Source organism: Tursiops truncatus, chromosome 3, assembly GCF_011762595.2.
Source record: "Tursiops truncatus isolate mTurTru1 chromosome 3, mTurTru1.mat.Y, whole genome shotgun sequence".
Taxonomy (NCBI): Eukaryota; Metazoa; Chordata; class Mammalia; order Artiodactyla; family Delphinidae; genus Tursiops; species Tursiops truncatus.
The window spans coordinates 28,304,767-28,317,628 of record NC_047036.1 but is presented as its reverse complement, the minus strand read 5'-3'; the positions used below and the strand labels follow the sequence as shown (position 1 = coordinate 28,317,628).

Below are 12,862 nucleotides of genomic sequence, written 5' to 3'. Positions count from 1 at the left end.
GCTTATGGAGTACAGAAATGGAAGAAATGTTTTAAAAAATAGATTTGATAGATGAGTTTATTACTGGGAACAGAATTAGAAAGTATTTGGAAAAGGGATCTGAATATCTTGAGCATTTTTAATCTTATTTAATCTTCACAATATCCTAGGAGGGAGGTACTTTTCTCATATTCCCCCCCTTTTACCGAATACGAATCAGAGGCTCAGAGAGGCTAGAGCTAGTAAGTGAAGCGCACAGAAACTGGGCTTAACTAATGAATGAAATTAACTCTTAGGAGATAACTTTATGGATTCTGTATACAAAACACTGTCCAGCCAGTCAAGTCATTCTGGATACTGATTCCCTTGTAGATTTTAGGAAAGACAAAGCACACTGATGAAGTGTTTTGAAGTGTTCATCTACACGGCTCTCCATTTTTGTTCAAAGTGCCGTAAACTATCGATCCTTCACTTTCAGTGGTGATGCAACGTTCTCTCTCACAGGACAAAAGAATCTCTTGGGGTGAGTCCTAGCAATCAGCAGTTGCAAAGCTTTCTGGGTGGTTGTCATGTACAGTGAGGGTTGACAGCTACAGAGCCCGATTGGACCTCAAACTTGAGTTTGCACCAGAATTGCCTGGGGTCGGGGGCTTGGCTGGTCTCCACTCCCAGAATTTCTAGTAAGGTAGCCCCAAAATTTGCATCCCTAACAAGTTCCCCAGGAATGCTGATGCTGACGTCTAGGCATTGCACTTAAAGACTGACTGAACTATAAGAAAGAAAAATGCACTTAAAATAGGTAAAGAAAAGAAGCACCACAAATTTTCTTAAGAACCTTGTTCTGTAGGGCAATTTACCAGGCTCGGGATCATATCAGCGGAGGGCCTAGAAGACAACTGCTGGAATCTGAGATGTGCTGGATGCCACAAGTTGTAGCCTCCTACTTTCAGAGCAGAAGATACCAAAATGCAGACCGAGGCCCCAGAGCTGCTTTATCCAGAAGCTACTGAGGCTTAAACCTCAGGGACCCCTCACTTGTATGGGTCCCTCGCAAGGGGCAATATGCTCCCAGAGCATGTACGTATATTTTTGTTTGTTTGTTGTCTTTGTAAAATTTGTAAAGTAAAATCTTTGGGTATTTTCTAAAAGGAGGACTCCCATATATTTTTGTATAAACCTCAGGCTCCACAAAACTTGGATCTGTCCTTGGAGGCCTCTTACCCTGTTCATATCTTCCAGATTTTTTCTAGGAATAGAAAAACATCACAAATATGTTTAAGAACTTGCTTTTATCTCTCAATAATAATATACAAAACAGCTTTCATTAATAGATGCCTGCAACATGTTTAATGGCTTTGTAATATGTACCCAAAAATACACTCAGCCAATCTTTTTTTTTTTTTACTATAATGCTTAAGTGTTTTCTAGTTTAAGAGTATCACCATGGTGCATATCCTTAAGGCTGAATATTTTTGCCCATCCTTATTTCCTAAGTATTACTCTAAGTGTTGATAGGTACCATATGCATTTGCTTTTCGTTTGTTATAATTATAATGTAATATAATTTTGTCACTTGAATCTCTCCACTTAATTTATTAAATGCACTTTCCCAGTTGCTACATAATTTTTAAGCTTAGTATTTTTAAGAATTCTAGAACATTCCTCTCTGTGGATGTAACATAATTTATTTGCCTACTCCTCCAAAATATGGGTTACTCTCCATTTTTTATTAATGTAAATAATACGACCAAAAAAACTCCATGTTTTAGATTCTTTTCTTCACATAGCTTCCCTTAAGTGGGCCAAAAATTGTAACAGTGGCCAACCCAATAGATTATTCATAAAACAGCTTTATGGTAGAGAAATGAAATGTGTGAACAGGGCTCACAATGGGCTTGAAAATATCAAAGCCTCAAAGGTAAGTAGCATTCACCACCATTATACCTGGAGCCATGAACTGAGACCTGTGTCTGTCTTGAGGGCTTACTTGACTATTCTAGAGAATTCCTCCCCAGCGAGGAGCAAGTTGTCCAGACTCTTTCTGACAAACGTTGGCTAAATGACTCAGAAATGTATAAAAAAATTGAACAATAATGCTATTATGGGTTTCCTTTAAATGAGGTTGGCACAGCTGCCCCATCATAACCTGGACCTAAGCACTGTTTTGTTTCTGATATCGAGTGGCCGTGTTCTTAATCAATAACAGTCAGGCTCTCTCATGACCAAAGAGACAAAGTCAGTAAGCTGGGTCTAAATTTAGATAATTTTTGCCCCTAGGACACAAGCTAATTAGCCTACACCAGGTCCAAGTTCATGACTGGTCTTGTTGATGTGGTTCTCTAACCACTTCAGCTAATGAGCTACAGACACCAAATAATTTCACAGCCTGGATACAAAACCCAGATAGGTTGGACATTACAAGCCAGGCCCTCTGATGATGCTTGTTAATGTCACATAACACAACCAGAGGTGGCCAAGAGGACATTCAGACCACTCGAAAGGAAACCCACCCAGGAAACCCCTCGGCCCTTTCGTTTCCACCCATGACATGGGGAGAGCAGTAAATATTGAGCAAAGAAGGGTCGGAGGAATGAGGGGGTGACACTGAACTGTCAGTGTTTCCCTGCCGCTCTCAGCATTCATTCATTCATCACACTCCCTGGAGCAGGAAGCTGGGCTGGATGCTGCAGACAGAGCAAGGAAAACCATCTCATCCTGCCTACCTTGACCCAGCTGCCTCCTGTCACCCAAACGCATCAGTTCACTGCAGGGGAAGGGTAGAGGTGGCTTTGCAAATGCACTGGAAAAGGCAGGAGTCTACAGTACCAGAGTCCCTTGACTGCAAGACTTACTTGCCGAACACTCACCAGAACTCACCAGACAACCCATCTTCCAGCTATTCACGGGGCACAGGCTGATGCCCTAAGACCTGTCCCAGTGCCACATCCACCACTCAGGGGACAACTATGTCCCAAACAGTCACAAACACAGCCAAGCCAGTCTAAGTGCTGCCCTTTGTTATTTTAAAAACAGAAAGCTGTACAAACATTACTTAAGTCTCAGGTCCCAATGCGCATTTTAGGTCCTCCTTTCCACTGCCCGATCCTTCCAGAAAACAGGTCTAACTGCTTTACTTTCCATATTCTCCACCAACCTCTTATCTCTGGCACCAAAGGCTTTCAGACCGGATCGGTGTGAATCTGGCTAGTGGGCTTCACCGAAACATGTTCTGGTCATAGTTTATCCGTAATTATCATCAGTCAGTTGCCACTGGACAATGGAAAGAAGAATTTGAAATTCCAGGCCTCTACTTGGCTGGCTGGAATCATATTTTGCATCTCTGACAGCAAACACCCGTGCACAGCGGCCATCACAGACTGGGGGAGGCGTGGCTTCAGGGGCCAGAGTCCCCATGCACAAGTCCAGGTTCCTGCTTTGCCTCTGTGATTTGGACAAGTGTTATGTTGAATTGTGTCCTCCCATAATTCATACGTTCAAGTCCTAACCCCCAGTACCTTATTTAGAAATAGGGTGGCGGCAGAGGTGATTAGCTAAGATCAAGTCATTCTGAAGAAAGGTAGGTCCCTGATCCAGTAGTACTGCTGTCCGTATAAAAAGGGGAAATTTGAACAGAGACCCACACACAGAGAACGCATGTGAAGGTGAAGGCAGAAATCTGGGAGGTGCATGTATAAACCAAGAAAACGCCAAAGACTGCCCGCAAACCACCAGAAGCGAGGAGGTGGGGCAGGGAACAGATTCTCCCTCCCAGCCCTCCAACTTGCTGACACGTTGATCCCGGACTCCCATACTCCAGAATACGAAAGGATAAATTTCTGTTGTTTAAACCACTCCACTTAGACCACTTTGCTAGCAAACTAACACAGCAAGTTAACTATGTCACAGTTTTCTCATCTGTAAGATGGGGATAAGAAGGGTACTCCTCTAACAGAGAGAACAAACAGATTACAATTTGGTGTTTAGAATAATGCCTGGCAGAGAAGTGCATTTGAAGGTTAATATTCTAATCAAGAATATTCTCACTCTTTTTTTTAACCTCTTGAAGTTTCCTAATGTCTCTTCCCACCAAGTTGCTTAGTAAAAGGCGAGTGTGATAACAGCCCCCGCCAGATTTCTCGGGAGATGCGGGAGCTCTCTCGCTTGGCTGGGTGCCCAGGCCAGGGTGTGGCCTTTGTGGAGCAACAGGAATCTCGATTTCCTCCCTGCTCTTCATCCCACACCCACTCAAGGCACCTCATTCTTTCCCACCCCACGGCGGCCACCACCCGAGCCTCGGCCCTAGTCCTGGCCCTTTCCTCCAGTTAGTCTCTCAAAACCCCTGAATCATCCTAGCGCCCCAAGCGCGATCATCTTCAAACCTCAATTCTTCCGTTTTACCCACATCACCCACCCCCAGCTTCCGATGCTGTGCAGAAGTCCATCCCTCCCATCTAACTTGATAACTCTGTGCGTCTCCCTCTTCCGTTGGTCTCTCCTCACCCCCACCTGACTCTGGACGTTCCCTCACCAGTACTGGTTTCCTCTGTTAATTCTAACCTACAAGTCAAGAAGGCCCAGCCTCAAATTCACCTTTCCAATGAAGCCCTCCCTAAACTCCTATAGTATTTATCGCCTGGATGCCTGATTTTGTTTTGAATGACACAAGCCTTGTGCTGCTGTACCTGTTTCATGCATGTCAAGCACAGTATCTCAACTAGACAATAAACGTAGAGTCCATTCATTCATCACACACTACTAAAGACCTACTAATGTGAGGCAACAGGCAAGGCATCAGGGTAATGGGTATCATTAGTTACCATTTATCAAGAATGTACCGTGTGCCACATTTTATCCTAATCCTCACGACGATGCTGGAAGGTGCTGGCATTACCCTGGTTTACAGACGAGAAAGCCAAAGATGAGAGATTATGTAACTTGTCCAGTATTGCATAGATAGTAATAGATAAAACTGGGACAAGACAGAGAAACAGGGCTGAGAAATAGTATAATGGGTCAGCTGTAACCAGACCCCAAAGAATGTGGATTAAGGCATTGCCCATTTGGAAGGATGTCAATAATTATCACATACAGGCATACGTCAGAGATATTATGGGTTCAGTTCCAGACCTGCAAATAAAGCAAATATTGCAATAAAGCGAAGCCAAGAACTTTTTGCTTTCCCAGTACATATAAAAGTCATGTTTACACTATACTGTAGTCTATTAAGTATATGATAGCATTATGTCTAAAAAAACAATGTATATAACAATGAAACAAATATAACAATAATGAAAACGTTTGAAATATTGTGAGAAATGCCAAAGTGTGACACAGAGACACAAAGTGAGCAAATGCTGTTGGAAAAATGGTGCCAATAGACTTGCTCGACACAGCGTTACCACAAACCTTCAATCTTTAAAAAATGCAATAACTGCAAAGCACAATAAAATGAGGTATGCCTGTATATGATATATATATATTATATGACAATGCCATATATACATATGTGTGTGTGTGTGTGTGTGTGTGTATATATATATATATATATATATATATATATATATATATATATATGAAATGACCATTGACATCCTTCCAAATGGGCAATGACTTAATTCATTCTTTGGAGTCTATATCCGTATCTGAAGACAGAGCTGTACATTACATTCATTAATGCCTTAGATTAAATAGGCATGCCCCTACTAAGTTTGTGGATGACTCAATATAATTAGGATGAGTCAGAATTTAATGCAAGAATCAGAGCAACAGATTTATTGAACAAATTTAACTAAGAAAATAAAATTTAACTGGGATAAACATAGTGTCCTGCATTTGGGTTCAAATATCCAACAGTGCAAGCGCACAAAGAGAATGACAGGGCTTTGCAAGCAACAGTGGAAGAAAAGAATCAACAGTAAACTGAGTATTGGGGCTTCCCTGGTGGTGCAGTGGTTAAGAATCCGCCTGCCAATGCAGGGGTTATGGGTTCAAGCCCTGGTCCGGGAAGATCCCACATGTCTCAGAGCAACTAAGCACGTGAGCCACAACTACTGAGCCTACGCTCTAGAGCCCGCGAGGCACAACTACCGAGCCCACGTGCTACAACTACTGAAGCCCGCATGCCTAGAGCCTGTGCTCCGCAACAAGAGAAGCCACCACAATGAGAAGCCCCCGCACCGCAACGAAGAGTAGCCCCCGCTCGCAGCAACTAGAGGAAGCCCGTGTGCAGCAATGAAGACCCAGTGCGGCCAAAAATAAACAAAATAAATTTTAAAAAAACACAACAGTATGCTGAGTATGATTGAAGAGGGGAATGTGGGTTAAAAAAAATTAATATTATGTCAGGTTATAGTAATAAAGCTACATCTGGGAAATGGAAATGCCACTATTCCAAGTTCTTTTGCAACAAATCTAATGTTTTGCTCAGAATTCTAAGTCCCAATTTGAAAGTAAGTCAAACTGGTATATATGTTCAAATGAAATTGATATAATTAAGAATCCTCATATTTCACAGTTTCATAGATTGCATGCTGACCGAATGAATGTATGCACTTTAGCGTAACCTAAAACTAAGTTTATAATGTATAATTGTAGGCTGACCTCACTCCCAAACTTTTCTGTGAAGGTGTGGGATCAGGTCGCCACAGTTCCCATCTATGTAAGCAATCCCAAAATGATGACCGTAAATGGTATACTTAACACAGGCCCTGTTAATCCCACTTCTTATCAAACCCAACATATTCCTGGACTAAAAGGAGAAGCTTGATTGATAACCTAATCTCACCAGCTGGCAACACTCAGGAGCAGTTTCCATTTCAAACATGGAAAAGGCGTTTAACTTCACGTGAACAGCACGTCCACCAACAGAACAATGGGAAATTGGGCAAATGGCAACAAGTGTTCACTTCTGGGGTAAAAGTAATCAAAACATAGAACATCTGGGCTTCCCTGGTGGCGCAGTGGTTGAGAGTCCGCCTGCCGATGCAGGGGACACGGGTTCGTGCCCCGGTCCGGGAAGATCCCACATGCCACGGAGCGGCTGGGCCCGGGACCCATGGCCGCTGAGCCTGTGCATCAAAAAACCATAGAACATCTGGCACACCTTTATCACCTAACTCTTTCAGCTGAGACTCACTGCGGAAATTGCCTGTGGCCATGTGTGTTTGTTTCCCAGGGCTGCCACCCTAAAGTACCACTAACTGGCTTACAACAACAGAAATGTATTGTCTCACAGTTCTGGCGGCTAGATGTTCAAGATTGATGTGTTAGCAGGGCTGGTTCCTTCGAGGGCTGTGAGGGTGAATCCGCCCCACACCTCTCTCCTCTCTTCTGGTGGGTTGAGGACAATCCTTGGTGTTTCCTTGGCTTATAGGTGCATCACCCGGGTCTCTGCCTTCATCTTCCCGTGGTGTTCTTCTCCCTGTGTCTCTTCATATGGTCTTTCCTCTGCGCAGGTCTGCGTCCAAGTTTCCACTTTTCATAGGGACACCAGTCATATTGCATTAGGGCTCACCCTAATGACCTCATTCTAACTTGATTACCTCTACAAAGACTCAACTTCCAAATAAGGTCACATGCTGAGGTCGTAGGGGCTAGGACTTCAATATATCTTTTGGGGAATGGGTAGCAACTCAACCCGTAACACTGAGTTCATCTTCTCCAGGACCCATTCCTCCTGCCCCTTGAGGTTTAGCTGATTTCGTGGCTGCCATCTAGAGAGCGTCTTCCCGCTTCCCTTACAGCTAGGCAGGGGCATGTGACTAAGCTCCAGTCAGTTCCATGCAAGGGAACAATGATCTGTGCACTTTCAGGGTTACATCCTTTAAAGAAGGAAGATGCTTGGGGTTCATCCTCCCTCTTTCTGGTTCCATAAGACTTGAAAGCAGAATGACAATGCAAGACCTAAGTCATTTAAAAGTTTCTAGTTGCCACATTAAATAAGAAGGAACGGGTGGAGTGAATTTTAAATTTATTTAGTCCATCATGTCCAGAATATTAGCACTTCAATGTGTAATTATAAAAAATTATTGATAAGGTATTTTACATTCTTTATTTGGTACTAAGTGTTTGAAACGTGTGTGTACTTCACACTTAGGGAACATCTCAGTTTGGACTAGCCACCTTTCAAATGCACAAGAGCCACGTGTGGCAACTGGCTACTGCAATGCGGTGCAGCTCTGGAGGGCAGCAGAAGGACACTGTAAAAGAACCTGGGCCCCTGGATGAGCCCATGCAGCAGACCTGTCCTGCTGGCTCCAGAGTGCTTGGAACCTTTACTTAAGGAAACAGTTCTATCTTATTCAATTCCAGGGTATTTTGTTACCACAGCTCACCCCATATCATAATAAATACATTCTCTGGGGTCTCACTGAAGGACCCTGCAGCTTCTCAGTTATGAAACATCCCTTCAAAGAATGGACACCGGCTCCCATGGGGGGAAAAAAAAAAACCTCCAAAACTGTAGCCCAAGTTTGAAAGATTACCAAGGAAACATTCTCAGCATTGAGAAATACATTTCAAAATAAACCCATCCCAGGAGAACATGTCGTTCCTCAGACTTTTTGGTTTTTTCCCCACATTATAAATCTCTACACCTCTGGTCAGTCAGCCCACTGGACAGCCCAGGAGGAAGGAGGGAGGGAGAGACCGTATCATTCAGCCTCCTGAGAAAACCAAAAATGAGATCCTTCAGATCCCCACTTTTTGCTTTTCAAAAGTGAAAATATTTTCACGTGATAACACCTAATAATTAGATAACAAAGTCAATCAGAACACACTGACTTTCCTTGTTTAAAAGGAGGTGGGGACTCAAAAGGAAAGTCAAGACTTGTCACTAACGTCATCGGGTTTTTTTTAATATTTATTTTTATTTTTTTATTTACGTTTTTGGCTGCGTCGGGTCTTAGTTGCGGCACGTGGGATCTTAGTTCCCTGACCAGGGATGGAACGCGAGTCCCTTGCACTAGAAGGCGGATTCTTAACCACTGGACCACTGGGGAAGTCCCAGTAATGTCATCTTTATAGATACTGGGCCTTCGACTCATGCTAACACCTGCTGCCATAGAAATGAAAATAACCACCTCTTACAGCAAAGATCTGTGGATAGAAACACAACTGAAAATCTCCATGGAATGAATTCAGAAGCAATTACTATTTCACTCCAAAGGAAAAGTTACATACAAGAATTTATCAAGCAAAAAACATCGAGGTCAGCAATAGTTCGAAATGATTACATAATTAATTCAGAATAAAGAGATAATAGGTAATAAGCTAGATGATTCACTGCTTATGTAGACGATCAGATTTCCTCAAGTTTAGGGGCCAGGTTCTGAGTTTCATATTGGTCTCCAGCTGCAGCTGGAATGGTATCAGGTTTAACCAAGAATTCCTGCAATTATGGTCTGGGGTAACTATTTGGGTTGGCCAAAAAGTTTGTTCGGGTTTTTTCCATAACATCTCATGGAAAAGCCCAAATGAACTTTTTTGGCCAACACAATAGAATGAGGCTGTGGTCCAGTTAGCCAGCAATAGGGCTCCATACAGAATCAGAATTAGTTTTCTTAACTGCAGCAGAAGAGCAGAAAGTAGCAGCATCTGCCCTCTCTTGCTTTAAAAGTTCAGTCTGAAGTGCATTTGCCTCTCAGGAAGCAACCCAAGGATTTGCCACTGTAGAGAGCACTGATAATAATAAGGTCATTCTATGGGTCTTTTTTGCTTAGGGCAACAGAGCAGAATTCACTTCCTGCAGTTTGCAGCTTTTGAACTTAGGAAAGGGAATGCCCTGTGCCAACAAGTGTGTACAGCTGTTGCCAGTACAAGCTCTGGCATCATGATAAACCGGGGTTCAGATCTCTCTGCCATTTATCGAATGTGCGACTTTGTCCAAGTTACTTAACTTCCCTCAACCTTAATTTCTCCCTCTGCAAATTGGTATTACAGTAATGGCCTTTACTGGATGCAGTTTTGTAAGCATTACACGTAAAGGGCTTGCTGCAGTGCCTGGCACACAGTAAGCATTCAATCAATGAGACCTCTTCTCCTAATTTCTGTTGCAGTAGGTCAGCGATCAATACGTGTTTACTCTTTTTTTTTTTTTTTTTTTTTTTTGCGGTACGCTGGCCTCTCACTGTTGTGGCTTCTCCCTCTGCAGAGCACAGGCTCCGGACGCGCAGGCTCAGCGGCCATGGCTCACAGGCCCAGCCGCTCCGCGGCATGTGGGATCTTCCAGGACCGGGGCACGAACCCGTGTCCCTTGCATCGGCAGGTGGACTCTCAACCACTGCGCCACCAGGGAAGCCCTCTTGTGATTAATCTTATGTGTTTACACTTGTGATTAATATTATGTATTAGGCACTGACACCCACTAAAAAAATGTGATACTCACTCTATTAGACACTGAAAATAGTCCAAAGATGAAGAAACTGTGGAGCTAAGATTTATGAGCACGCATGCTCAGTGGGGGAGTGCCAGGGCTCCTGAGAAACTGCTCTAGATAGAAAAGGATGGAGGTATGTTTTGGGTTGAACTGTGTGCCCCATCCTGACACACACCCTGCAAAATCGATAAGTTGGAGTCTTGAGTACCTCAGAATATGGCCTGATCTGGAGATGGGGTCTTTACAAAGATAATCAAATCAAAATGACATCATCAGGGTGGGCCCTAACCCAATATGACTGGTGTCCTTATAAAAAAAGGAAAATTTGAAGAGAGATAGACACACACACAGAGATCACCACGTGAAGATGCAGGCAGAGATCAGGGCGACGCATCTCCAAGCCAATGACTGCAAACCACCAGACAAAGCTGGGAGAGGCATGGATCCCATTCCCCGTCACAGCCCTCACGAGGAAGCAGCCCTGCCAACACCTTGATCTCAAACTTCTAGTCCCCAGAACCGTGAGACAATACACGATGGCTGTTGAAGCCACCCAATGTGTGTTTACAGCAGCCCTAGGAAACTTACACAAGGTGAAATCAGGCAGCAAGCAGATTCCCCACTTAAGACGGGCTGACAAGACCTGGAGAAACTATGTAGCCTGACACGAACCTGACCAAATTCTCTGCAGAAGTTTCCAAGAGCCTCAGACCTCCAGCCCAAAAGGTCACCTCCGATGTATTTTTAAATTATGTCGACAACAAAGAGGCTTAGCTTTACAATAGATTTGGCCAAGGCTCCTCCGTCAAGAGGCTCGGATTTTAAATACTCTCATTATTTTTTGCATGTATGGCAGGGGAGGGAGTCTTGGGCATCTGTAAAAACTTATCATAAATGACGAAAAACTCCTTGAAAAAAATACCTTGGCAGAGGTGTCGATTATTGACCTTCATGAGAGCTATTCTCTCAACAGGCAACAAATTCAAACTCCTGTCCGAGCAGGATGTGTCTGGCTCCTCAAGGTTCACGGGGTATGTGCGTTCTTTGGCTGAAAGCTGCAGTCCTTAGTAGCTGCTACAGAAAGAAATACCATCAATTTAACCTCTCGTGGAGCCAGCCATTTTCAACTGGCTGCCTTTATCTTTTGTTTGTTTCCCTAAATGGCATGTCCACTGCTTCCCTATTACAATGGAAAACAGAATTGGGAACAAATCTTTCATAAAATTAAACACACACCCACAGAGTAAACTCTGAAGGCCTCGATCATGTTTGAGAGGCAGTTCTCAAGATTTGTTACAAAGATCTTTCAACTCCTTTTCCCATCCCTCAGCCTCCACCCATTTCACTCAAGGCACTAAAAATTGGCATTTACAAAGAAATTCCAGAAGCCTGAGCATTTTATTAGCAAAGGGAAATCCCAACCTTCTTGGCCTCATTTCTCATGATGACAGCTCATTTTTCCATGTGGAACCACGTACTAGTTGCTGCAAATATTTAAAGAGGTAAAGAAGCTACTTTCAAACTAGTCATAAAAGAAGTAAATAATGATGATTTAGTACTCTGTGCTTACTTTATAAGCGTAAAAAGTCAAGTACATCCATTTTTAAAACTAGAATGAAAAATTTATAGTGTTCTTGCTAAAAGACTCAGAGCCACGCCATGGGCACTTTCCTGGGCTCCTGAAGCTTCACTGTTCTGCATAGCAAGGGCAATTTTTGGAAACTGAGTCTACCCACCGTGCTTCACGGCCGGCTCCCCTGCATTACCCTTTCCTCTGCTCCTCTCCTAACCATCGTTCCAAATCCTGTGCATCCCTGAGGCCTGGAAGAAGCTTCACCTCCATAAAGCTCCCCCCAGTTTTCCCATTTCCAGTGATTTACCCTTCTCTGAAAATCTATAGCATTTATCATCCAGGTCTCACGATTCAACAAGTGGTTCTATCATCCTGGAGATCCTTTTACTATCTATATTATACATGATCTGTATTTTGCCTTAGTTATTTCCTGTGTGTAGCTTTTCTCCTCCCACCTGGGCTTATGAGCTTCTTCAAGACAAGAACCATCCCTCACATTTCTCCCGTGTCCTTTCCAGTATCTAACCCAAGTTCAAGGATGCCCAAAATCAAGTTAGCAATGGGAACTGGAAAATGTCATCCACGTTAGGATTTCTCTGGCCTCTGTGGATTATCTGCAGGCTCACAATCACGTTTAGGGATGAACGCAAGGAGACAAGGACAGGATCTAACCACAGCCCAGGGAATCGGGCCCATTCCCCTAGGTCACACACATAAACCCACCCTTGACTTAGCAGCTGTCTGAGTCACGGGTTCCAGAAAGGACACTCGGAGGAAATCTCTACCCGCATGACGGGCTTGGTGCAGCACAATGACCTTCAGGCCATCCACCGGGGGCTCCTTTGGGCCACACTTGTCCTTCCTCACTCCTGGGATTTGCTCTCAATGGCCACAAACTCATCTGGCTGCAGACCTCCCAGACGCAGGCTGGCTGA

At 43.7% G+C, this 12,862-nt stretch overlaps 1 protein-coding gene across 3 annotated transcripts in view; it reads right to left on the bottom strand.

Annotated features, from left to right (window-relative positions):
• Window positions 1-12,862, bottom strand: part of RAI14 (retinoic acid induced 14) — a 147,046-nt gene that overhangs the window by 98,426 nt on the left and 35,758 nt on the right. Inside the window, exon 1 of one of the 3 annotated variants that reach the window (XM_033852785.2) lies at window positions 11,277-11,404. The exons of the other annotated variants lie outside the window; for them this stretch is intronic. The gene's annotated coding sequence lies outside the window, so the exon portion shown is untranslated. Of the gene's footprint in view, window positions 1-11,276; window positions 11,405-12,862 lie in introns of those variants that run through there. 3 annotated transcript variants of the gene reach the window in all.